The 24,686-nt window shown below is 41.5% G+C and overlaps 1 long non-coding RNA gene across 1 annotated transcript in view; it reads right to left on the reverse strand.

Moving 5' to 3' along the window:
- LOC144303849 (uncharacterized) overlaps positions 1-14,626 on the reverse strand; it is a 54,901-nt gene extending 40,275 nt beyond the window's left edge. Inside the window, exon 1 of the long non-coding RNA XR_013370851.1 lies at positions 14,523-14,626. This is a non-coding gene — a long non-coding RNA (uncharacterized LOC144303849). The remainder of the gene's footprint in view (positions 1-14,522) is intronic.
- Positions 14,627-24,686: the final 10,060 nt, after the last annotated feature.

The raw sequence follows: 24,686 nt of genomic DNA on the forward strand, positions 1-24,686 counted from the left end.
ATATACTTTTAGTAGCAGAAATCATTGACCCAAAATGTCAGTGCACAGCTCATGACTTGGACTTTACAAGCAAATAGAGCCACAAATGTGGTACTTGGGTGGGCCTCACTGAATGCTTTACCAGGTGTAACTTGCAAAGCAGCAAGTGACATAGGCACCTAAACCAAACCAAATCTGAAGAAGAACAAAAATAATGTTAATATTTTAAAATCAGATTTTTATGGAATCTAAGAACTAGGACAGAAGACTACAAAGAAAAAGTTGCGACCCATCATCTTTTTAATGGACTATGACCAATGCTTTCTTTCTCAATGTGCCACTTACCAGTCCTCTGTTATTCAGAACTTCCTCAGCTCAAGCCTAGCAGAGAGAGGGGAGCACCTCTCTCATCACCATCATGGGTCATATGTAGTTCTTCTGAATATGGGCAGATAGGCAGAATGTGGCTCATCTAAGACATACAGGTAGCTACTGAGAGACTTTCAAATTATGAGACCTGGGACATTCATCCTGGCCTGTTGTAAGACCTCTTTATACCTGGGTCACATAGACAAACTTTTTGCAAAGGCACCTGAGTAATTCCTATGTTGAGAAATGTATTGTTTCTTCATTTCCCTAGAAAAGTGGCACTCCTTTCTGTTTTCAGGATTCATTTTTGGTTTTAATTGGCTTTGTTATTCTTGGGTGTGAAATGGTTTATAATCCTTTTATTCTTTTACTGAATAACTACATCAAGCTTTGGACATATAGTCAAGGCAAATTAAACTTGGAAAATCCTTACCCTTGAGGAGGTTACACTCAACTGGCCAACACAGCGTTATTATTTTTTTGTGTTTCAGAAAATGACAGAGAGCTTGTACTGAATTTTGAGTTTCAATGGACTATTTCATGTTAAGGGTTCTGTTACAAAGAGCCTAGAAAAACATATATTCCTATTTCATGGTGCTAGCATTGGACTTCCATGGGGTCCCAAAAGGAAGTCAGATTTTAAGGGACAGTTCATCTTCTTCTTGGAATATTGGGAAGGCAAAGTGATTTAATCTCTTGTGAGCTTTCATATGGGAGGTGAGGGACCAGATATATTGAGAATCTGGCAAAACTAAAGTAAATTATCTTCTGAATTGATTCAAATATTTGTAGCAAGCCCTTCTGTGCAAATTTTCACTTCTTTATGGTAATTAGTTTCATGGATTATTGCCAAATGGCATATTTTTCCTACTTGAAGTCCCTTTCTAAGCACTCTTGGGAATGTCTGAAATATGAGATAAGCACTCTTAACCCAAAGTTTTATTAAATAGTTTAATTAACACAAATGCCAAATGACACATTGATTGCTATTAAGTAGGTAGACTACATGTGAATCTGTGAACTACTGAGTGACTACAAAACCCGCTTCCCCCAGCAACCACAGAGCTCTTTCTCCTCCTGAGTAGGCAGGAGAGCCCTTGGGATGCACTTGTCCACTGGCACCCTCCCAGGTTCTCAGAACTTCGCTGTACGCTGTGAAGCTTGGTAGTGGTAGTGAATCACCCTGAAATCACCCTTTGTCAAACCTTCCCTCCTCACCGCCAGCCCGACCCCGCTCTCCAGCTTTGGTCTTCTGTGCACTGCCTTCTGGGAAGCCAAAAGCCTCAGAGGAACTCTCACTTATCTAAACTTGTCCCTACCTAGGAAATGCACATTTACTGGATTCTCTCTCAAGTCTCCAGAATGTGGAAAATTACTTTACTTTTGTCTTTTTTATCCAGTCCCCCACTAGAACTGGTCTTCAAGGGTAGAAACCATGTTCTTACACATCCTTGTATCCTCAGCACCTAGCACTATCAGGCACATAGTAGAGGCTCGATTATTTACAGAATGAAAAAATGAAGGCCTTGTCCTGCTTTCCCGTATTCTCTTTTCTGTTTTTAAAAAAATATTTTTGGAGATGGGATGCATGAGTGGCTCAGTGGTTGAGTGTCTTCCTTTAGCTCAGGTCGTGATCCCAGGGTTCTGGGATCGAGTCCCTCATCAGGCTCCCTGCAGGGAGCCTGCTTCTCCCTCTGTCTGTGTCTCTGCCTCTCTCTGTGTGTCTTTCATGAATAAATAAATAAAATAATAAATAAAATAATAAATAAATAAATAAATAAATAAATAAATAAATAAATAAAATCTTTTTGGAGGGAATCTTCCTTTCCCACTGTGTCTTCTGAGGGCCTCTATATTCCCTCAGCCCTCCACCTCCTCTTCAGACGATTCCTTATATTACAATCATGTTAAATAAAAATATCCTAGCTTCTCAACCTGTAATTAGTGGACTGGCTGAAGGAAAGGTCCAAAAGATCATCTGGAAGTTTAGGTTCCAATAAATTAATGGCAGAGTTCAGCTTGATCAGTGATCGTCAGGAAATGTTAATATATTTACAAACACTGGCAGACAAGAAGAGAGAAAAAGAATATGTGTTTTTAAAAAAAGTATCACGAAAGGAAGGAAGTGGAAAGAACAGAAGTCAGAAGAGCTTGCAGTAACTGCATCAATAATCTACTGCTACAAAAGTGCTGCACAGAAAGAGCAGTGGCATTCAACAGCACGTATTTTCACCCCAAAGTCTGTGGACCGGCTAGGTGGTTTTGCTGATCTGGGTCAGACTTGGGCTGAGAGTGGCTGGATTGGCTGGCTAAGGGCTGGCTGCCCCTCCCATGGCTTTAGCCTATAAGGAGCCCTGCTCCGTGTGTTCCCTTGTCCTGAACTTAACTTGCTTATATGGAGGCAGCAGGCATCTGAGAGTGACAGTGAGAACACAAAGCCTCACAGAGCCTACGCTCAAAACAGGCACAGTTACTTGTGCCTCACTCTACTGGCCCAAGCATGTTTCAAGGCCAGCACAGATGCAAGAGATGGAGAAATACACTTCATCTCTTGATGAGAGGAGCTGCAAATTCACATTACAAAAGGCATGCGTGCAGAGAGGGCTGGAGAATTGGGGCCATTTTGCCATCACCCCAAATCCCATTTATGAGTAGCAAGGCATACATACGACCACCTTAGTTTGAGTTCCTCTGGAAGCTGCTCCTGAGACCAGGATCCAAGTGCGAGTGGTCAATTTGGGTAGTAAGGCTGGGAAACGCTGGCAAGTGAGTGTGGCAGTGAGAGAGTGAAGGCAAGAGCCCTCCTATGGCATCGAGCAAGTTCCCAATGAGGATAGCTGGAGATGACTGCTGCTGAGGAACTCCGAGCTGGTACAGAACAGAACACACGCCCAGAGTGGACCCACCGAAGAAAGAGGAAGCTGGAGTCTTATGGGCCGCTCCTTTCAGTCATTGGCTATGACTGCCTGGGGGTGGAGGGGGGTGGCAGGGAACATCTGTGCCTGGATACTTTGGACTGGCCACAGGAGCAAAGTAAGCCCTGGGGTCAGCCAGAGACAGTCCTCAGGCAAAGAACTGCCAACCTAGGAGCTGAGCAGTGGGCATTCAAGTGGTAAGGACAGAGGAAACGACAGGGCCCGGAGAGTGTCCGTTACAGCACCCGACAGCTGCTGACTGTGGCTAAGTCTCCCAAAGGTTCTGGTGTGGCTAAGTGGACAGACCGTGGGGAAACCTGGCTCTTAGCTTTAGACCAATTCTCTCGCCTCTCTGAACCTCGTTGTCGATAGTAGGTACTTCGTGAGCATTTTATGAAGATAAAATTGAGATAATATGTGTACAGTGGTTGGTAGCTAAATAAATGCCAGATATTAATATCAAGATATTTTTGTTTCAAGTTCTTCATTTCTCAATTATTTGGGTGGAAACAAATACATCCTTTAAAATGTTTGCTTGGGCCCCCACACTGGGGCCATCCTTCAGCATCTACTCCAGGTTCCCAATAGCAAAGGACAGAGCCGAAGAGTCGAACTCAGAAGTTAAAGAAATGGCAACATCCTCACATAGCTTAATAACACAGGAGGTGTTCTCACAGGCAACTTCTCTCCTTCAGTGGAACAGGACCAACGCCAGTCAAATGCTGGCAATAGAAAACTGCCTCCTCCTATGTGCAAACAGAATTGAATACGCACCAACAGCAGCCAGTGTACATTCAATCATGCTGTGCTTTGTTCTGAAGACACGCCTTCCTCAGCCCTTCTGGAAGATGTCCAGACCAATGTTTATCTTGTTTCTTCTTTCCTGATGACCTTTCATGATGGGCCCCAGTTTAACGAATCAAAATTTTAAAATAGAATCCTCTTTGTCTCTGAAGTCTGTGCTTGAGATTTTCTGCTTCTTCTCATGAAGTATAGGGCCACCTTGGGTAGGAGGCCAAGGGATCAGATGGATGCAAACTGTGCATGCCATGAAGAGAGGGTGGGGCTAGATCACTGGGCAGGCAGGTTCTCGGATGTGTACCTACTTATGTATTCCACTAATTACCTAGAGGTTTCATTTGATTGTATTGTACAAACTTTGCCTGTGTGCTTAAAGAAACTAATTTGGTTTCCACTGGAGAACTAGACAAAAGCTTTTTCACAGCATCAAAACCTGCAAGAGACTTGAAGAGATTATTTGGGTCATTATATTGCCTCTAGGCAAGTCCTCCTGGAAGCGATCTGTATTCGATGAGAATCATCTCTACTGAAGTGCCAGGGGAATCGAGGAGTGTCCTGAGGGCACCATTGTGGGTGGAATTGTGCCTTCGGTCTAAATAAAACCTCTCCTGTTAGTTTATGGTTAAAAAAAAAAAGTCCTTCTCCCTCTCCAACACCCCCCTCCTGTCTCTGATAGAAAGAGTACCATCTTCTCCATTAGACCTATTGTATTTTTGAAGTTTTTCATGTGTTCTCAGCATTCTCTTACCAGCATTTCCTCATAGCTCTAATTTCTATTAGCAATAATGTAGCTAATGTAGCTCTTTCAAAATTTGCTTCAAGTACTTGGTAAATTTTCTTAATTGTGAAGTCCAACTCTGGACTTTAGGAAATTTGTGTGTAAATGAAAGTACGTGGGTTGACAGGGAAATCTTCTAGGGTTGATTTTTTGGGGTAGAGTTAGGAGGGGGGTTCTTCTTGTCTTCTTTACTCCCACTTACAACACTCCTTCCAACAACACCACTGCTGACAAGAATGCCTTTAGGATGGAATAAAGCCTTGATTCCCCTACATTACTAGAGATGAGACACAGCGCATGTTCCAGGGAGAGAGAATGCTAGTTTTTAATTCACATAGGCATACAGATGATGGACATCGGGTCTTTTCCAGCTACTTTTTCTTAGGAATGGTTGCATACAAGGATAACTCTGGTAAGAAGAAGGAAAAGAGAGGTGGGGGGGGGGGTGTTTTTCATTCTTTGAAGCCATTCTGTATCTTTTAAAATTCCTTCCTATGTTTTAGGAATTTCCTCTAATATGTCTTGCTTCCTCAGTATTGAAAAAAATTACTCAGTTTCCCAGCAATGCTTGTAGCTGGGCATAACCTTACATGGTGTCAAGATTTGCACTCAGAGCGTCTTGATGAAGGACATCATTTAGCAAAGTTGGTGGTGAAGGCATCCATGGGGGGTGGGCATGGACACTCACAGAACTTTCAGGGAGCCAAGCTCCAGATCTTCAATATGACCCATCCTGTCTGGTCCTCTGGGGCTTCACAGAAGCAATCTCATGGCAGGGTTATGTTGCTACTACCTGCAACCTATCCCTTAATAAATTAGTTTTCTGCTTAGACTAGTTACAGTATGTCTTGTTTACTTTGGGAAAGATGGACTGATATAGGGCTGTTTCAACAATAGCATTCCACTGTAGACTTGCTTCCATTCCATTAATACTCAATGAGCTTTTCATTCTGTTGAAATTCCTAGCAGACTCTTCAAAGATACCACAGCCATCTCCCTGTGGAGACAAACCCATGTGGTCTAGGCATTGATGTGGCCCTTTTAAAAATTATAAATAATTCTCTCTGATACATCACTTTCTGGGTTTGGAGAATTAATACAACAGAGAAAGGACAAAAAGACCTCCATGTTGTGCACACTAAGTTAGATAGCATGACCCAAATCACAGACTGGGTCCCCATAAGTTTTCTGTAAGTTTAAGAAAGAGATGTCTGGTGACAACAGGCTGTGTAGCAGGACAGCTGGTGCCCCTGTAAGTGCTGCTAAAATAGTAATTTTCAAGCTTGGCTGCACTTTAAGATCATCTGGAAAAAATGTAAAATACCACTGCCTGGGACCCACCCTTAGGAATTTTGTTTCAATTGGTCTGGAGTGGAACCTAGGCATCTGTGTCTTTTAAAAACTTGCCAAACTAATTCTCAGACCATGGTTGAGACGTCTACAATAGGATGAATTCAGGTCATACATACAAGCTAGAATTCTTTTTGTGATATTACTGTAACTACTCATCAGGTCTGGGTATAGATTTGTCTCAGTTTATACATGAGAATGTACATCAAATGATGTGTTAACTGATACTGGGAGTGGCAAAACCAACAATAACCCATTCAGGTGGCATCCACCTTAGTCTAAGGGACATTGTTCACCAGGAAAGTGACTCCATATGTTGATTGGATCTACCTGGTTTAGGTAAGTCTCCTCAATAATATCTGCAGCACTTCATTTAACATTGAATTAGGTAAAATAAATAAGATGGCTAGTTAGAAGCGACCCTACTTTGAGGCATGCATCTGATATCTCTCAGTAAATAGGTAATAGTAGAAATGTGTGCGCGCACACACACATACACAAATAATTAGCTACCAGTATGAACTAGAAGAATAATGGGTTGTGTGGAAGACTGAGGCACTGAGTTAGTTTGGAGTCTCACCCAGGAAGCCAGCAGGTTCCAAAGGACAGAGGTTCCCTAGAAATAAGTGGTTGCTGGAGCAACAGGGGGACTGCCCAGGAATGGAAAACCAGAAGGCTAGATGGCACAAATAGAGATCATTCTACTAGCAAAACAACAGACGTCAAGAGTAGAATCAGTTAGTAAATGCACTCAATGCCAAATAAATCAGTTCAAATGAAGATAGGCACAGAAGTGAGTGCAAGAATGAGAAGCAAGCAACTAAAATAAGGCAGGCTGGGCTGAACCAAAGTAGATGCAAGGCAAGAATTAGGGCCAGTTAGCCAGAATGGAGACCTGAAAGGAGGGAAATATAAGGGAAATATAAAAGAATCAATTTTATCCAACTGAAACCCAAAAGCTTGTGCAACCTGACAGGGAATGCTGCATACCCTGGTGCCCCCACAGTTCTTGCCCTCAGGGACAGCTTCTGATCCCTCTTCATGAGTGTGCTGATGAGACACCGCACCTAAAGCGGCTGAGGCCATCTTGCTCCAGGACTTGGTCCTGGTCCTTTATAAAATTGCCTGGCTCTTTGTCTTCTTCATCTTAGCCCTGTCTTATCCACCTGCTTGCTTGGTAAACACTGGTCAGTCAGTCACTTCCAGTACCAAAAGATATAGAAATGACAGAGCAGGGAATCCCTGGGTGGCTCAGCGGTTTAGAGCCTAGCTTCTGCCCAGGGTGTGATCCTGGAGTCCCGGGATCGAGTCCCGCATTGGGCTCCTTGCAGGGAGCCTGCTTCTCCCTCTGCCTGTGTCTCTGCCTCTCTCTCTCTCTCTCTCTCTGTGTGTCTTTCATAAATAAATAAATAAAATCTTAAAAAAAAAAAAAAAAGAAATGACAGAGAACTCCCTCAGGGTCTTCATTCACAATTGCTTCAAGCTCAGTCTTTTCCACTATCACTACACAGGCTTCAACCACTTGATTTCTATTCTCCACTCTAAAAATCAGTGAAGGGATCCCTGGGTGGCGCAGCGGTTTGGCACCTGCCTTTGGCCCAGGGCACGATCCTGGAGACCTGGGATCGAATCCCACATCAGGCTCCCGGTGCATGGAGCCTGCCTCTCCCTCTGCCTATGTCTCTGCCTCTCTCCCTTTCTCTCTCTGTGACTATCATAAATAAATAAATAATTTAAAAAAAAATAAAAATCAGTGAAATGTGGCTTATGCAAAAGCCATTATGAAACTGTCCAAGACATACTTGAAAAACTATAAATGTTTATTAAAAGACATAAAAGAAAATCTGGATAAAGACTTTCTTTCCTGCTAGAGAAGACACAATATTGCAAAGGTCCATGGAGAAACAGACAAATACGTGAATGAAACAGCAGCAAAAATCCAGAAACACATTCATGTGCCCATGGAAAGTTCATACATAATAAATGTGGCATTTCTAACCAGTGCCAGAAAGACATTACTTACAGTGTTGGGACAGTTGTTCATCTAATTGCAAGAAAGTAGTTGGATCCCTACCGTAGGCTCAGATTGGCCATTGTGGACAAACACATAGGCCTGTCCGGGGACATCTGCAAGATCATTGTGTGCTACACCAGTCTGTATTGTGTAAATGCCTACTATTGAAATGGGAAGAAAGGGGGTAAGATTAAGCCAAGATTGGAGCTTCTGTCCCTTGCAGTGTACCAAGGACTGGGTTCATTGAGGATGACCTCAGAGAACTTACAAGAGTGCTCAGAAAAAAAATACACACCTGACCAAGGGAACTGGCAGCTTTTTCCATTAAAAATATCCTTGCAATATCTAAAAATGTTGGTTTAGGTTATTTTAAGGCCTCCTTAATGATTACTATAAAAATGATATAGACCAAGGATCAGCAAACTACTACCTGTTGGCTGAATCTGGCCCTTGGCCTGTTTCTATAAATAAGTTCACTGGAATGCTGGCATGCTCATGCATTTAAGCATCACCTATGGCTGCTTTTGCACTGTAACAGCAGAGTTGAGTAGTTGCAAGAAAGACCCCAGGGCCCACAAAACCAAAAATATTTACTATCTGTCCCTTTATAGAAAAAGTTTGCCAACATCTGATAGAGACCAAATGTTTTGAGCACTAACATCATAGCAGGAAAGCGAGGTGAACTAGTGGAAAGCGCTCTGAGCTGGGGGAAAAAGAGAAGTGGTCTGGTCTCTAGAGTCAGACCTGCTCCCATCGACTCACCCACTAGGCAAGTGCAAGCTTGGCTTTAACCTCCTTGGACCTTAGTTTCTTCATTTTTAATAACAGCATTAGAATAAGATTCTCTAGACATATGTAATTCTAGAATTCTAGGTCTCAATGAATGAAAAAATGTAAAATTCATTCATGTTCTTACATTTCATTTTAAGGGATGTATCTTATTTTCAAAGCACAAAACTGTTTTTTGTAAGACTTACTGCAAAGGAAAGAAAGGAATTTAGAAGACAGAAATCCTCAAGTCTGAGCACAGATGAGAAATCAAATTGTGCCTCACATTTTCCAAGGCTTTTATTTTAACTCTTCACACACATCAGTAATCTGACTCTTTGCCATCGAGAGACAATTGCATGTATTTGCATTTTGTCTGTGTGTGAGAATTTAATTTTTTACAACCCGCTGTGTTTTTCAGGCCCTTTAACTAATAGGCTTTTATCACCTTATGATTGCCTGATTTTCTCTTAATTGCTTTATGACAATACAATTTATTTGGATCACTCCCACCCCGTGGTTTTACTTTCTAATGAGGACTTTCTGAATTTATGTGTACGACTAGGCATCAGCTCAATTTTCCAATCCCTCTTCTTCCCCAGAAGTGGAGAAATGACATTGGAGTGAGGGGAAAAAGCCATAGGAGGCCCTTCCTGCTTTCCTGTGTGGGGAAATGTCTGCACATAGAGTTTTCACTTTCCCAATAAGGCTCAGCCCCCATGCACTCTTGCTTGGAATGCCTTTTCGGTGACCCCTACGTGGCTCTTGGAGGCTTTTACACACGTGCACACGCTGTGTACAAAGAAGACCAGCTGGCCCAAGGCCATCTGGATGTGCAAAGGCCCTCCTGGTCTGTGATTTGGACTGTATCTCCCCATACACAGTATTTATTAGGTTTTTCATTCGGGTAAGTGGAAGAACTCATCCTTTTGAAAACAACCTGAAAAAGTTCAGAACTGATTTTCACAACAGCCATTTCTTTTCCTTCAGAAATTCTACAGTTAAGGCTTCTAGCAAGCCATTTTATAAGTGTAAACACACTTCGGGTTTACTCAGCTCAGCTCAGCTCAACATGAATGCCTCAGTTCTCAGAGTGGAAGATCTACAAAAATCCCAGACAGGGAAACCTGCTAAAATGGGGGCAGCATTGGACAGGACAGATCTCACAGCCCTTTAAATACGAAGTGGATCATGATCCACTGTGTTTATAAAGTCTCTTAATGATTTGATAATAGCTACCATTTCTTGAGAGTCTACTTTGTGTCAGGTTCTTCATATACCATTTCATTAAATATTCAAGCAGATTTAATAAGATGATAAGCTTTATTCTCAGTTATGAAAAGCACTGACCAAAGGTACATAAATGATATATGGTAGAGCTAGGGTTCATGACCAATATGTTTTGACCCCAAAGCCCTGTGTTTTTCTTTCAAAGCACTTTCTCCTGTATGAGCTCATTTGATACTATAGCTCCCTTGCTAAGGTGGCAGGGTGGGCAGCCCATTCTCCCTTTTTATGATGATGAATAAGGAGGGACCCCTGGGTGGCTCAGTGGTTGAGCATCGGCCTTCAGCTCTGGTCATGATATCAGGATCCTGGGATCAAGTCCTGCATCAGGCTCCTGGCAGGGAGCCTGCTTCTCCTTCTGCCTATGTCTCTGCTTCTCTCTGTGTCTCTCATGAGTAAATACATAAAATCTTAAAAAAAAAAAAAAAGATGAATAAGGAATAAGCGTTGTTCCCCAAGTTTCCAGGGATAGAGTCAGAAAAGGCAGGCTTCCTGATTCCTCAGCTGGTGCTTTCTCCTTAAATAGACCTTCTTTTTTTAAAACAAAAACTTGTCATCAAACTGGAAAGGTTAATGCAATGTGTGCTTGCAGACAGAGGACCTGTGTGCTCACAAATCTTCGCTCAGCGACCAACAGGAGATAGGGAGCCCCAGGACCAGTAATCAGCTCTAAGAACTTAGAATGAGGGCAGAAAACAGAGGGAGCTGCAAGAGACCTGAAAGAACACCTGGCTCGCCCACAAGGTGATGGCCAGGCAGTTGGCGGGGAGGGGTGGTGAGAAGACATTGGTTAATGCGTTGAGGCCCCAGCAATGCCGAATGGAAGACAGGAGGTGAGATCACCAAGGGCTGATGAGGGTGTCACTCTGCAGTCACTCAAGTCCCCGGTGATGACTCAGAGTGTGCAAGAAAAGGCCAACTTACATTCGATGGGCATAATTTTAAAAGTACCAGCACGTTTTAGGAAAATAATGGTAGATGGCAATTATTAAGCTCTCATCAGGTGCCTAGCACTGTTTTAAGCACTAGGCACGTGTTAGCATGTCAGGTAGCATTAAAACCCTCAGGGGACACATGAGAAGCACAGAGAAGTGACTCGGTCCAGTCTCCCTGTTAGTGAGTGACACAGCTGGGATTTGAACCCTGGCAGTTCTGTCCCACAACCTTCCCTGTAAACTGCCACTTTCTGTAAGGTCCTCATTCCACAAGGATACACACATACCCCACAGAGCCCACCTTTCTGGATAGATAAACAGTTGATTGAATCATACTTGAAATTTACGATTTTGAAATCCCACTTACAAAACTGTTGAGTCACATAGCTCATGAAATTGTTTCTGACTTCACAGAACACATCCGTGTTCTCAGCCACCAGTAAAGTCACCTCAACTTTCACCACCACAGTTATGACAGATTTACAGGAAGCAATCAAAAAGCAATATTAGGAATATGCTGGTGTACAAGCAATAAAGTCATATTGTTCTGAAAAGAAGTGAAATGTCTATTTCCTGTGAAACACATATCCCTTAATATATCCCCAGTTTGTAAATCTGCGGTTGAAGAACGGTGAAATTCAATGCCAAATACCACATTAAAACAAAACCATAATGACCAGTGTTTGGTTCCTAGAAGAAAGTGGTGCTGTTATCAGTCAGAAATGATAAATAATGCAAAGAGAAGGCTTTGAGATTCCAACCCTTCTCGTCCTAGGCTCAGATCTGAAGCAGTAACACGGGCCCCCCCGGCTGGCCCCACTGAGCCGTGGGATAATGAGACTGGCTTCCAGCCACAGCTGTGGGTTACCCCCGTCCCCGAAGCCACAAGTCACCACCGCGGCTTTTCTCCTGCCTCGAGGCAACCTTCAATTTCAGAAGGGCACAGAATCAAACAGAAAGCAATTACTGTGGCAGAACCTTGAAAAGAAACCAATAGCCAGGATCTAGAGTTTTCTACAGAAAGCCAGGATTTCCTTATTTGCAGAGAGAAACAACAAGAACAATTAAAAGTTTCAAATCATGTACAATTACTTTCAAGTCGGGTTTGGTGAAACATAAATAAATTTCCTATCAGAGCTTTAGCCCGAGTCCGGTGCTGTTTGTTTGTTTTAGGGAACTCTGCTTTCATCTTTGAGGAGGATGTCATAAAAGCACATTTCAAAAAATTACCATTGGCACCCAGTTTCCTATTTGATTACATTTTGGCACAAAGCCCCGCTGGGTAACATAGAGGCCCTATCTCGATCCCTCTGATAGGGAGAGAATCAGATGTACTACCTCCCTTTCAGCACTCTCACCCCCTACACTGGAACAATCCGAAACTGTGGAAGCTACCAGAAATGCCTGAAGTTATTATTTCAGAAAGTCGGTACTTTCCATTTCAGTTCACCTCGGGCAAATTCATCAGGCCCCCTTGAAACAGCGACACTAGATGCTCTACAAGTGAGAAGCACCAGATACCAATTACAAGCTGAGAACTAAATGCCATAATTAATGAGACACACACTTTCATCTAAAACAAGTCAAAAATGTTGCTGGATAAAGAAAAAAGTAAAGCAAAACTCCATAATTATAATAAATTGGTGTACAGCGGATAGATTTCTCCACCTATCAAGCAACAAAGTTCTGTCTTTGAGATACTAGTCGAGTGCTACAATTAACATTTAACTCCGAGGAAGGCGCTAACGTGAGCAAATACCTGAGTCGATTGTATGTTGGAACCTCGGAGATTTATGCACATCAGTGGCACCCTCCCCACCCTGATTTCAAATGGATGCTTAAAATAAGAGTCTATACCCTCGTCACAATCACCATTTGGATGCAATGTCTCATGCCTATTCTCCTGACTCACAGCTTCCTGGTTTTCTTTGTTCCTTGCAGGTGAGTTGATGGCTCACTAAGGGCATTTGATATTTTTCCTACGTGCTCTTTTGTGCTTCCCCTGGAAATCTGTTAATTTCAATAAATTCCTCTTAGGAAATCAACCCTGGGTGCATTGACTCTTCATCGAGGGCAAAGTCTTCCTCTTTCATAGCCTTCTAGAATATGTGTAAAAAATATTATCAGACTCCCATCCTTGAGGGGTTTGTTTTTCATCGTCTCAGTATAGATTGGTGAGTACATACGGGGAAAGATGAGGAGGAGGAAGGGACAGAGAGAGAGAAAAAAATATGGAACCATTCTCTGATCATTTTAAAAGCTTCTGCCAGGATCAGGGCATTATGAAAAGGGGAAAATAGACCCGATAGGCGAAAGGCTTTGTGATCACAAAATGAATGTGTCAAGGTTAAAGTATTCCTCTAATCCCAGGCTGCAAGAGGAAAGCTACTGCTAATAAAGTCCTTCCATGCAGTTTTATTCAGCGGCTTGCTCTTGACAAATGGAAACAAGAGTGCAGCCTGGAGACCAATTACAAATCACTCTTCTGATTCCCCTAATCCCTTTGTTTCCATTTCTGATCAAAATAAATTTTTTCTAGACAGTAGAAGGAAAGAACTTATAAATAGTCTAAATCTTCAGCTTAGCAGAAAGACCTTGACTAGAGTTGTTCCTCCCCCTCAACCTTTTAAGCCACTTAGTGACCCCTTCCACAGATGCATCGTGACGTTAGGAAGCACTTGCTCCCGAGTAAAGTCAAGGCAGCAATGTGAAGACAGAAATGTCTGTATCTTCAGTGGGACCAGTGAGGTCACTAAAGGACCCAATACCTAAAAACAAGACCTTGCCTAAATACCTGTTTAACCATGAACACACCCGGAGGAGACCATCCATTACTGTTACTATTTCCAGTTAGGAGGATGACGATAGCTAACATCTACTCAGTACTTCTAATGATCTGTGCCCTGTGCTAAGCACTTTATACTTACTCTCATGGTAGCCCTATGGGGACAAGTGTCCTACAGTACCGCTCAGAGAGGAACAAGCTTGAAGATAACCAGCCTGGGGTCATGACCAGCACGTGGTGGAGTACAGACTGGAGATCCAGGACAATGTATTGTAAGGCCTAAAATTTCAAGAGCTGCCTTAATGTATTTGAGCCTCTTAAGGGGCCCAAGGGCCTAAATATGATACCCCTTGCCCTCACCAGATATGTCCCAGCCCATGACCTGGTAGGAAAGTCTTCCCAACTGGCTAGTTTCCCTATTTGCAGGACCAGCCACACCCTACCTGGTCCTCAACCTAATGGGTTTTACCACCCTACCAGCTTGCAAATTTACTCAAACAGGCCAATGACATCCTCCCATGGGAATCAGGGGGCACCTCACCTTCTTGTTACCACAAAGCCTGCCTTCCATAGCCGCTTCTGGTTCACTCTGCTCCCAAGGGCAACTGTTATCTGGTCCTGTATGGCACGCAGTGTCCTTCTCCCCCAAGCTGTGAGTATGTGTGACTAATGAGGAGGTGGTCAGAACAGGCAAGTGACTCAAATCCCTGAACCTTTAAACACTGCCTATACTGTATCTTTCAGCCAGAAAGAAGGGGGGGGGGGGTGTCTACTCAACAGGAGGGTTCTCTCACAGCAAGCTTGACCTCTCTTTCCACCAGTGTGCTGTCTCCCTCACCCCTACCCTGCTACCACAATGGTGTTGCTTAGGGACAGAGTCAGTACCTAAGAGGCAAAGAGGCCCCCAGGAGAGCTGTTGTGTGGCTGGTAGTTCTGGTTGTGATGAGAGCTGGGACTATCAAGCTAGTGGCCGAAAGCTCTGAACCGAATGCGTCATGAGGTCAGATGCTATTTTCGAATAAACAAGGTCATTTCTCTAAGCAGATCTATCACCAAACTGGAGGATCCACAATGAGTGAACCTCCCTTCATCTTATCAGGAGAAAGAAACCACCACAATATAGAGCATGATTCTCACCAGGTGAGCCTTAAATTTTAACCCATGTAGGTGACCTGAAGACTTAACAGTTGAGTTGAGCTCGAAGTGTGTCCTAGACTATATACCTGGGAACAAAGCCAAGACTTGGAAAGTCACATATTGAAGAGAACATGACCTAAGTCCAAGCCTTTGCTTGAGCATTTGTTGGCTAAGTGAACTGATAGTTATTTAATGTTTCCGAGTTTCAGTAACTTCAGCTGTCAGGCAGATGTTATAAAGATTGAGTAGGATAATAAACAGCAAGAACATAGCACATAGTGAGGACACAGTAAAGGGAGGAAAGGAGGTTGCTTCCCTCTTCCGGGGGCTTCAGTCTACATTTAACCTAATACTCTGCCCTTGGCTGAATCGACACCCAGACAACGAATCAGTGTTAATATGTGGGAGTGGTCAAGTTCTAAGATTCAAATGGGTTCAAAGTCTGAAGAGGTAAATCTCTCCCTCTTACAAGTTTTGGCCAATGTCTGTCTCATAACACCCCTTTTTCTAAAATTAAACTAGGGCCAAAGGAGTTTTCTGGTTTTATTTTGTGATGATCTCTGTTTGTAGTGGTTGCTATTTAATTTGTATTTGATGGGTTCTATCTGTGTTTATTATTTTGGAAGAGGGATTATTTGTTTCAGATTGAAAGACAGCCCAAACTTTTTGAAGGATGGAGGTCCTATAGCAGCATATTAAGGGATAATTTGCATATCTTAGCATGCTTTGCTACCTTTTAAATAATGGTGTAGCCTTGAGCAAATCCCCACTTTCTCAGCCCTCAATTTTCTCAACTATTGGGTTAGATATGCTGTAAACTCAATGCTTGTGAGCTATTTATCGTATTTCTATCTCAAGTTTATATGAAATGCTTCAGTATAGTGTTACAAGGTGGATTTAGAGTATTTAATTTCTAAGAGCTGGAGATCCTGCTTATGAATTTTTTACCTTTAATTACTTGTCAATTACCAAGGGTCAAAATTCCCCCACCTATTCCCATTCTCCACCTCCATGGGACTTCAACTCACCTTACTAAATTCAAGTTGATGACATAGTTGCTGAATCTCTCATCTTGCCCAGACTCTTGATGAAAACTGCAATTCCTCTGGAAGGACAGTTCAGTTGGTTGCTTTCTCTTGATAGCATTAGGGAAGTCTGAAGTGTTTGGAGACCATTTAAACTTTCATGGTGGTAGCAGAGACTAGCACAGTCTTTCTATCTGTGCTTTGGGATAACGTAGGCACTATCGGTGACTCACCCCAGCAGCTCTGAGCAGCCTACCCTCTTAAGCCAAATCAGGACCAGGACATTTCCTCAGAGCAGGGTGTGCCTCAACAACAAGAGTAGGTGATGTGACTACCTCTGAAAGAACCCCCAAGCAGAAAGCATGGATTTCCGGCTTCTATCATTTCTCTGAATCTTTCTCTTCACATCACTTAGGGGAACCAGAACTGTTTTCTTTTTTTAAGGTTTTATTTATTTATTCATGACAGACACAGGGAAAGGCAGAGACTTAGGCAGAGGGAGAAGCAGGTTCCCTGTGGGGAGCCCAATGCAGGACTCAATTCCAGGACCTTGGGATCAAGACCTGAGCCAAAGGCAGATGCTCAACTGCTGAGCCACGCAGGTGCCCCCAGAACTATTTTTTCTTTAAGCAGAATGCTCCCTGGGGTTCTGTACCCTCCCCTATTCTCTCTTATAATCATGTCCCTTCCACGCTGCAGCCACTGAACTAGAACACACCATCAATTCAGGTGTACAAACTGTTTACACAACAAGGTGAGGGAATCTCAAAGTACAGGTGACATAGAGATTAGGTGAGTTACAAGCACAAAGCCTAACATTACTCAATTAGCTTGGCAGAGGTTTAAAGCATTTGGTTCCACTCAACAAACATTAAACAGCTCCTTGGTCTCCCCGTTTCCTTCTCCGAATTGTCACTCCCCCACCCCATCTCATACCCTAGTCTTTTGTATTTTGTACTATCCTGTCTTTATTCTTGCTAAGATTTTTAGTCTTTCATCCAAAGCCTTCCTGGAAAAACAAGGGCATATTTTATCTGGACAATACATCAGTCCACTTGATTTCAGAGCAAATCCTTCTTCTAGAAACCTCATGGACTTGACTCTCCCTTCTGAAATGGCCCATAAGTCTCTCATTCACTGGGATTCAGGATAACCTCATTATCTCTCTCAAGCTTTATCTCAGTCTTGGTCATCTTGGATCTTCTCAGCTTACTCTGTTTACTCTTTTTCTTATTCCATGGTCCTCTGAAAAGGCCCCAGTTTCCACCTGTACATTAGCAGATGGCCCTCTGTTTCCATGTGTACAAGTTATTAATAGCATTTGATAGCTGCACCTAGTATGTCCTAGTAAGCCTGGGCATCTCATGGCCTTTATACACTTGGACCTCCACACATCTCAGCTTCCCATCAATCTGGGCCCCCTGAAGACTTCTGAAGAAGTATAGATTTAGAGTTTTACTCCAGAATTCAGAGGAGGAATAAAATACCTAATTCTACCACAAAATTTAAAGAACAGGAAAAAATTCCATCCATTCGTTTATTCACTCCTTCACTTTTACCTACAAGCATCATTCATTCTTTCAGCTCTCTGCATGATCCATGCTAGGTCATGAAAAAACAAAGGTGCCCAGCAACTCAAGTCCAGCAGAGGAAACAGACAGGCTTTGGGTTCAACCGTGTGTGGTAAATGTCCTATGGAGGGAGGAGCAGTGTGCTCCCAGGGGGGAAAACAAAGAATTCTGTCTACAAGGGACCTTTTGAGAGGATCTTAGAAAAAAAAGAAAGAAAGAAAGAAAGAAAGAAAGAAAGAAAGAAAGAAAGAAAGAAGAAAGAAAGAAAGAAAGAAAGAAAGAAAGAAAGAAAGAAAGAAAGAAAGAGACAAAATATATAAGCGTGTAATAACTTATGGGGGGAGGGGATGGAAGTCAAAATTTTTTTCTTTTTATTCTTTCCTTAAAAAGTGTCCCAAATATCCACCTGCATTACTTTGTAGTTAAGGGTCGGGGGGAGACATTGTTTGCAAAGTAAGATTAAAGTCAACCCGAGGTCATCCATTAATGCCAAGGGAAAGAGGCTGGCTTTTGGACTCCACTCTATATAATCTCTTTACATCTCTCAATAATATCATTCATTTATTTATCCTTTCCTTTACTCATCCATTTTATGTCCATGGCTAATTCAGTTAATGTTTGCTGAATATGCTTGTGCTTTTCTCCATTTCCCTGATTCTCTCAGAGTTGGGAGAGGCAATACGACTGTGAACAGAAATTAGACATTGTGTCCAAGGTGAGGCACTTAAAGCCAAAATGCCTTCTCCCTTTCTCACCCAGCAACTGTGGAAGCCATGTGTGGAGAGAACAGAACATGAAGTGACAGGAACCTGGATTCCTAAGTCTCTTGGTGGAGGTGAGACCCTGCCAGATAGTGCTGGACTTGGTGTGAATGAGAAACAGACTTTCACTGTGGTGAGCCCCTGAAATTTGGGGATTCATTTGTTTACACAGCATGGTCTAGCCTAACCTGACTAATGTGATTAGTCTATCTCCGCTCCCTTCAGAATATAAAGTGTATTTTTGTAAAAATGTGGTGAGGCTAGTACCTTGAAAAGATATCAAACTCTTCTTCCATCTTTACCTTCTTACTACATTTCTTTCACTCCTTTTCTATTTAGATGGGTTTGAGTTTGTTGTTCTCACCAAGTCAGTCAACTAAGACACATGTGTTAATTTACTTGTGCAAAATACTTGTTGGCCTACCAATATGTACCCCACCCTGAAGTACTGGCTCCAGGTGAAAACATAACAAAGATCTTTTAGGCCAATTCATTCTGCCTAAATGAGCCTAGGGTCCCTGCATGCTGTGGAGTCTTATTCCTTGAGCCTCCCTCAACTGAGAAGTCTCATGGGTGAAGACTCTGGAATGCAGATTCAGCCCCAGAAAACACTACTGAAGGCGTGCCCATGTGTGACAGGTCAGAGACAGTAGGTGACAAAATTTTGCACTCATGCCCATTCTCTGCTCCTGACCCATCCTATTCCATGAACTGCACTAAAATTCCCTTAAGCTAATTGAAATGCTATGAGAATCTCTATTGGTATTTAGATTCAAATGCTGCATAGTTTCTCTGTTTGTATTTTCTTTATCCACATTTTTCATAGGTATAATATGCATAGGTATGTATATATGCAAATACATTTTACCAAAAAATTGTGGTTAAAGAATAAGTTAAATCACCTCATCAATCTTGCTATAAATAGTTTACTGCAATGTTGCAGGACTTTTTCAGATAACATGTATCACACTTGTTAACATAACATCAAGACTTAACCTCTGAGTTTAAATACTTTATTTGCCTTGAAGCAGCCATAATAAGTTATATCACATAATTAACTACTTATCACTAATTAAGGAATCATCTTTCCCATTTCACCTGCTCCTGCCCAATTTCCAAAATGACCTGGTGCTTACAGCTCAAGGAGAAAGTAATTCATGGCCATAAATATATGACAAACTATTCATGAGCCACTCCGCTCCTTAAAGATACTGTTTTTTCTCCAATGAAAAGTTATTTAGGGGCACACAGCTCATTTGATTAAGCCTCACTCTTGATTTCAGGTCAGGTCATGATCTCAGGATCATGAGATCAAACCCTGCATGGGGCCCTGCACTGGGTATAGAGACTGCTCAAGATTCTGTTTCTAAAAAGATTCATTCTATTTCTCCCTCTCCCTCTGCCTCTCGCCCCACACCCCTCCAAACACACCCCCACCCACCCACCACTCCTAAAAAAAAAAGGCTATTTAAATCAAGGGAAAACTGACAAACGCTTCCCTCATATATTTAACTAATGTTATACAGGTTTCTCATTTTGTTCATTTTGGCCATTAGTTTCCTTTTAAAGTGCATTAGTTTCTATAGAAACAAGAATGTCATTAATTTGGGAAAAGCTTAGAAATGTCCAGACAAAATGTAGTATACAGTAAATGACTGCAATGTTTTGAAATGTGTCTCCTGGTTTGGTTTGGGAAATCAAAGGCTTTCTAGACGGTAACTGTGGCTACTACATCTCTGATATAAACTTATTTGAGAGATTATACACTCACATTTGGGCCTATCCCTATTTTATATGATAAAATATTTCCTCAGAACTAGCCCTTCCTTAAAGTTTGCTACATCGTTTGATTATTTTGGGGAAAAATGGCAGCTGAATTAAAGGAACTGTTTACTCCCACAGCAAAATGCAACTGTTGGTATTCTGGCCTCACCTGTGTTTGTTTTATTAGCTTCAAAACATTTTTTTAAAGATTCACTGAGGGGCGCCTGGGTGGCTCAGTCAGTTAAGCATCTGACTCTTGATTTTGGCTCAGGTCTTGATCTCAGGGTCCTGAGTTCAAGCTTTGCCTTGAACTCCATGCTAGGTGTGAAACCTACTTTAAATAAATAAATAAATAAATAAATAAATAAATAAATAAATAAATATCCACTGAGATTCAGGCTGTCAGAGATGAGAAGGACAAGAATATAGATGAGAGAATACAGACATATCATGAGCAACTGTATCTCTTCATGGTTTCTGAGCAAAATGAAACCAACACCTCCCATCTAATCTTTAGTGTGATGAGAATTCCCCAAAGCTTAGACCCAGGGTGTCTTTGGCTCTGAAGTAAATTCCCTTAGCTAACCTGAAGCAGAAGACCCTGTACTATTCTAAATGATTATTTATGTGCAATCTGTCTTTATTACTGATTGCTAGTGAAGATTATAATTTACTCTTTCATTTGTCAACCATTTACCAAGTGCTTGCTGTATATCAGGCACTGTTCTAGGTGCTGGGAATATAGTAGCAAATAAATGAGATAAAAATCACCACCCCACAGAGCTTACATCAGTGCATAGATACACCTGAGTAAAATAAGTAAAAGAAAATATATGATATATTAGGAAGTGATAATTGCTACTGATGAAAATAAAGAAAGGAAAGTGTTAATAGAGCGTTGAAGGGGAGGGTGGAACTTTAGATAGGATGGTCAGGGTCTTTATCTCCATTATGTAACATCCTTCTGGGTTAAAAGGTTATTTAGCATTTGCATCCAGAAGGACCTCTATAGACATATTCATACAGACATATCTACTTCACATAAATTGATGACTTTCTTTAGTTTTGATTTTCTAATTTTTCTAGTTTTGATTATTTTTGAAATGTAAATATAACAAAGATATTTCCAGGGACACCTGGGTGGCTCAGCAGTTGAGCGTCTACCTTTGGCTCAGGTCATGATCCTGGGATCGGGTCCTGCATCGGGCTCCCTGCAGGGAGCCTGCTTCTCCCTCTGCCTGTGTCTCTGCCTCTCTCTGTGTCTCTCATGAATAAATAAATAAAATATTTTTTAAAAAGATATTTTCAATCTTCATTGAAATTTCAGTGTGGTATTGCTATGTAATCATTTACTTGTTTTACAAATACTTAATGAACACCTACTATGTAGCAGGTATCATTACAATATATTGGTGAGGATACTTTTAGTAGCATATAAAAATAAAAATGACTTAAAATAGCTTAAAGGAAATGCTTTGGCTCATGTAACTGAAAAGTACAGAGACAAGGTTATTTTTTGGCTCAGCTTAATCCGGTGGCTCAACAATATCAAACAAGGAGCCTATTTTCTTACCATCTATTTTTCTGTTCTGCTTTCTGTGGTTTCTGCATCATTCCACCCAAGATGCTGCCAGCAGCTCCCACAGAGTGTTTCTTTGCCCCGTAATTCCCAGCAAAATGCTGAGATGCATTGTGATTGGAGCAGCATGGGTCACATGCACACTTTTAAGGCAATGCTGTGACCAGTGGAGGAATGCAACTATTGGCTTAGCCCAGTTCATACAAATCACCCCTAGAATCATAGTTGTAAACAGCTTCTTCAGAACTATGTGATTAAAAATGGAAAATTAGTCCTATTGAGAAGGGTGACTTTGGGAATAAATGCCAAGAATAGCAGTGTTCACTGTGTCTGAATTCAGAATTTAAAGATGAATGAAATTGGCACAGTTCTTGCCTTCAAATAATTTTCCAATTTATGTGCATGTTGGCCTTTTCATTATTCTCATTCATTTTTGAACCCAGCAAAAATATAATTTGAGATGAGGAATAGATATTTGATAAGTTCATAAATAAGAATACATGTATGTAATGTGTCTTCTTGTCTAGGATCTAGCATATGTATGCATTTACCTCCATATGACCTGGTTGCCTGAAGCCTATGCTGTGTGGAAGTCAGAAAGCAATGCACCATCATCAGGGAAATGCAAATCATAACCACACTGAAATATTACTTCACATTTCCTAGAATGGCTATTTTCAAAAAGATAAGAAAAACAAGTGCTGGCAAGGATGTGGAGAAAAAGGAATTTTTGTACACTGTTAGTGGGAATGTAAATTGGTGCAGTGACTATGGAAAACAGTATGGAGGGTTCCTCTAAAATTAAAAAAACAGAACTACCATATGATCCAGTAATTCCATTTCTGGGTACGGATTTTACCCAAAACAAAACAAAAAATGACTTCAAAAGATAATGTGCACACCATGTTCACTAAGCATTATTTACAATAGCCGAGATACACACACACACACACACACACACACACACACACACACACTGGACTGTTATTCTTTCATTTTAAAAAAAGACATTTTTGCCATTTGTGACAATGTAAATGCATCTCGAGTGCATTGTGCTATGTGAAATAAGAGAGACAGAGAAGCTCAAATACCACCTGATCTCACTTAAATGTGGAATCTAAAATCAAATCAAAACAAAACAAAACAGAACCAAGCTCAAAGATATAAAGAGCACATTGGTGGTCACTAGAGGGAGTAGGTGTGGTGAGAGAAATGGGTGAAGGAAGCCAAAGGTCCAAATTTACAGTTATAAAAGAAATAAGTCATGGTAATGTAATGTATATAGCAAAGTGACTGCAGATAATAATGCTGTATGGCATATTGAATAGGAGAGTAGATCTTGGTTGCAAACAGTGAAACTGGGGACATCAGACAGAGGAGTCCTGTGGAGAATCCCAGGACAGCATGGGTAGCTGTGTTATGTCCCCAGTGATGAATACAATGACATTGCCTCAGTGGCCTTGCAGCAAATGTGGAGCAACTTAGATTAATCTATTAGTTTTATTGTTATTTATGGAATGGACCTCAAAACCCACAACTGGTTGCCCAACCTAAAAAAAAATTTACCTCCTGCTACTCCATAAATAATCACTACCCATGTGAAACTAAACAGGAAATGAAAACACTTGGTTCATCCCTGGAGAGATGCCACAGACGTGCATTGTCAGAGCTGCCGTTACAACATGGATCACTGACTCATGGCCAGGTGCCCTGGTTGATTACCATGCCCTCGGGGACAGAAATAAGGTACAGTACCTGACTACGATCTGACTTTTCACACTTAACAAGCTGAATAGAATCTGTGTGGGAGGTAAACTATTGTCTCTGAACAACTTTCAGCATCCTATCTGATGTCTGCTTTAGTTCTGTATCGTGTTTTCAAAGCAGAACATTGTTTTTAGCCTGGATTTGGTGGGAATCTGTTCCCACTAAATCATGGGCCAATTTTTCCTCCTACAGGTATATTCTTTGATATATCAGTGAATATATTTGTCTTGTGCAAAACCCTATTTAGATTTGATAATTTCTTCTCCCCTCCTAGTTCCCTTTCAAATAATAACCTGGGTATTCTGTGTTGTCTATGTGCCAGATCCTGTCCTAAGATATTTGTGGGGACTGTCTTGTTTCATTCTTACTAAAGCTCTAGTGACCAAGTGCTATAACCCTAATTTTTCCAATGAGGGAACTAAGTTTGAGAGTTTACATGACTTGCCCAATGTCACTTCACTAAGAAATATTTACTTTGAGGTCTTTGTAACTTAAAATCTGCAAAATTGGGAGAATGGTGTACTTTCTAAAGGCTGCCAAGCACAGAATCACTGTTTCTTTAGTGTACTTCTAAGACATGGAGTTTACTGAGGTGAGTGGAACTATGTCGACTCATCCCCACCTGCTATTCTACGACCTATTGGGTGCCACCAATACCTCATATTGTCCTATTTAAACTGTGGGCCCAGACATCCAGTGGGTGAGTAGAGAGTCTCACACAGGAGAACAAGCCAGCTGTGTTGTTTGCTACATGCCCTCTTGGTGGCTACTCTGTTTAGAATTGGTCAGTATAATACTTGGCTGGTGACTCTGACCTAGAACTTTGAGTTCTAACTGCCCACCTGAGGAATTCCTGGCTCCTAGAAATAATTTAGGATGTCTAGAAAGTGTGAGGTCCACAATGTATAATGCCATGTGTTGGAGTAAACACCTCATACGTGGACTATTACAAACTATGAACTTTGCTCAAGTTCTCCTTCATTTCATATTCAGGGGTATTGAAGCCAGGCTTACTCCTGTCTTTGCCTTTTTATTGTCCAGCTTGTCTAATGTAATGTATCATTATAAATAAATAATGATAAATAATCATCAATAAGTCTA

This window comes from Canis aureus, chromosome 33 (genome assembly GCF_053574225.1).
Source record: "Canis aureus isolate CA01 chromosome 33, VMU_Caureus_v.1.0, whole genome shotgun sequence".
Lineage (NCBI taxonomy): Eukaryota > Metazoa > Chordata > Mammalia > Carnivora > Canidae > Canis > Canis aureus.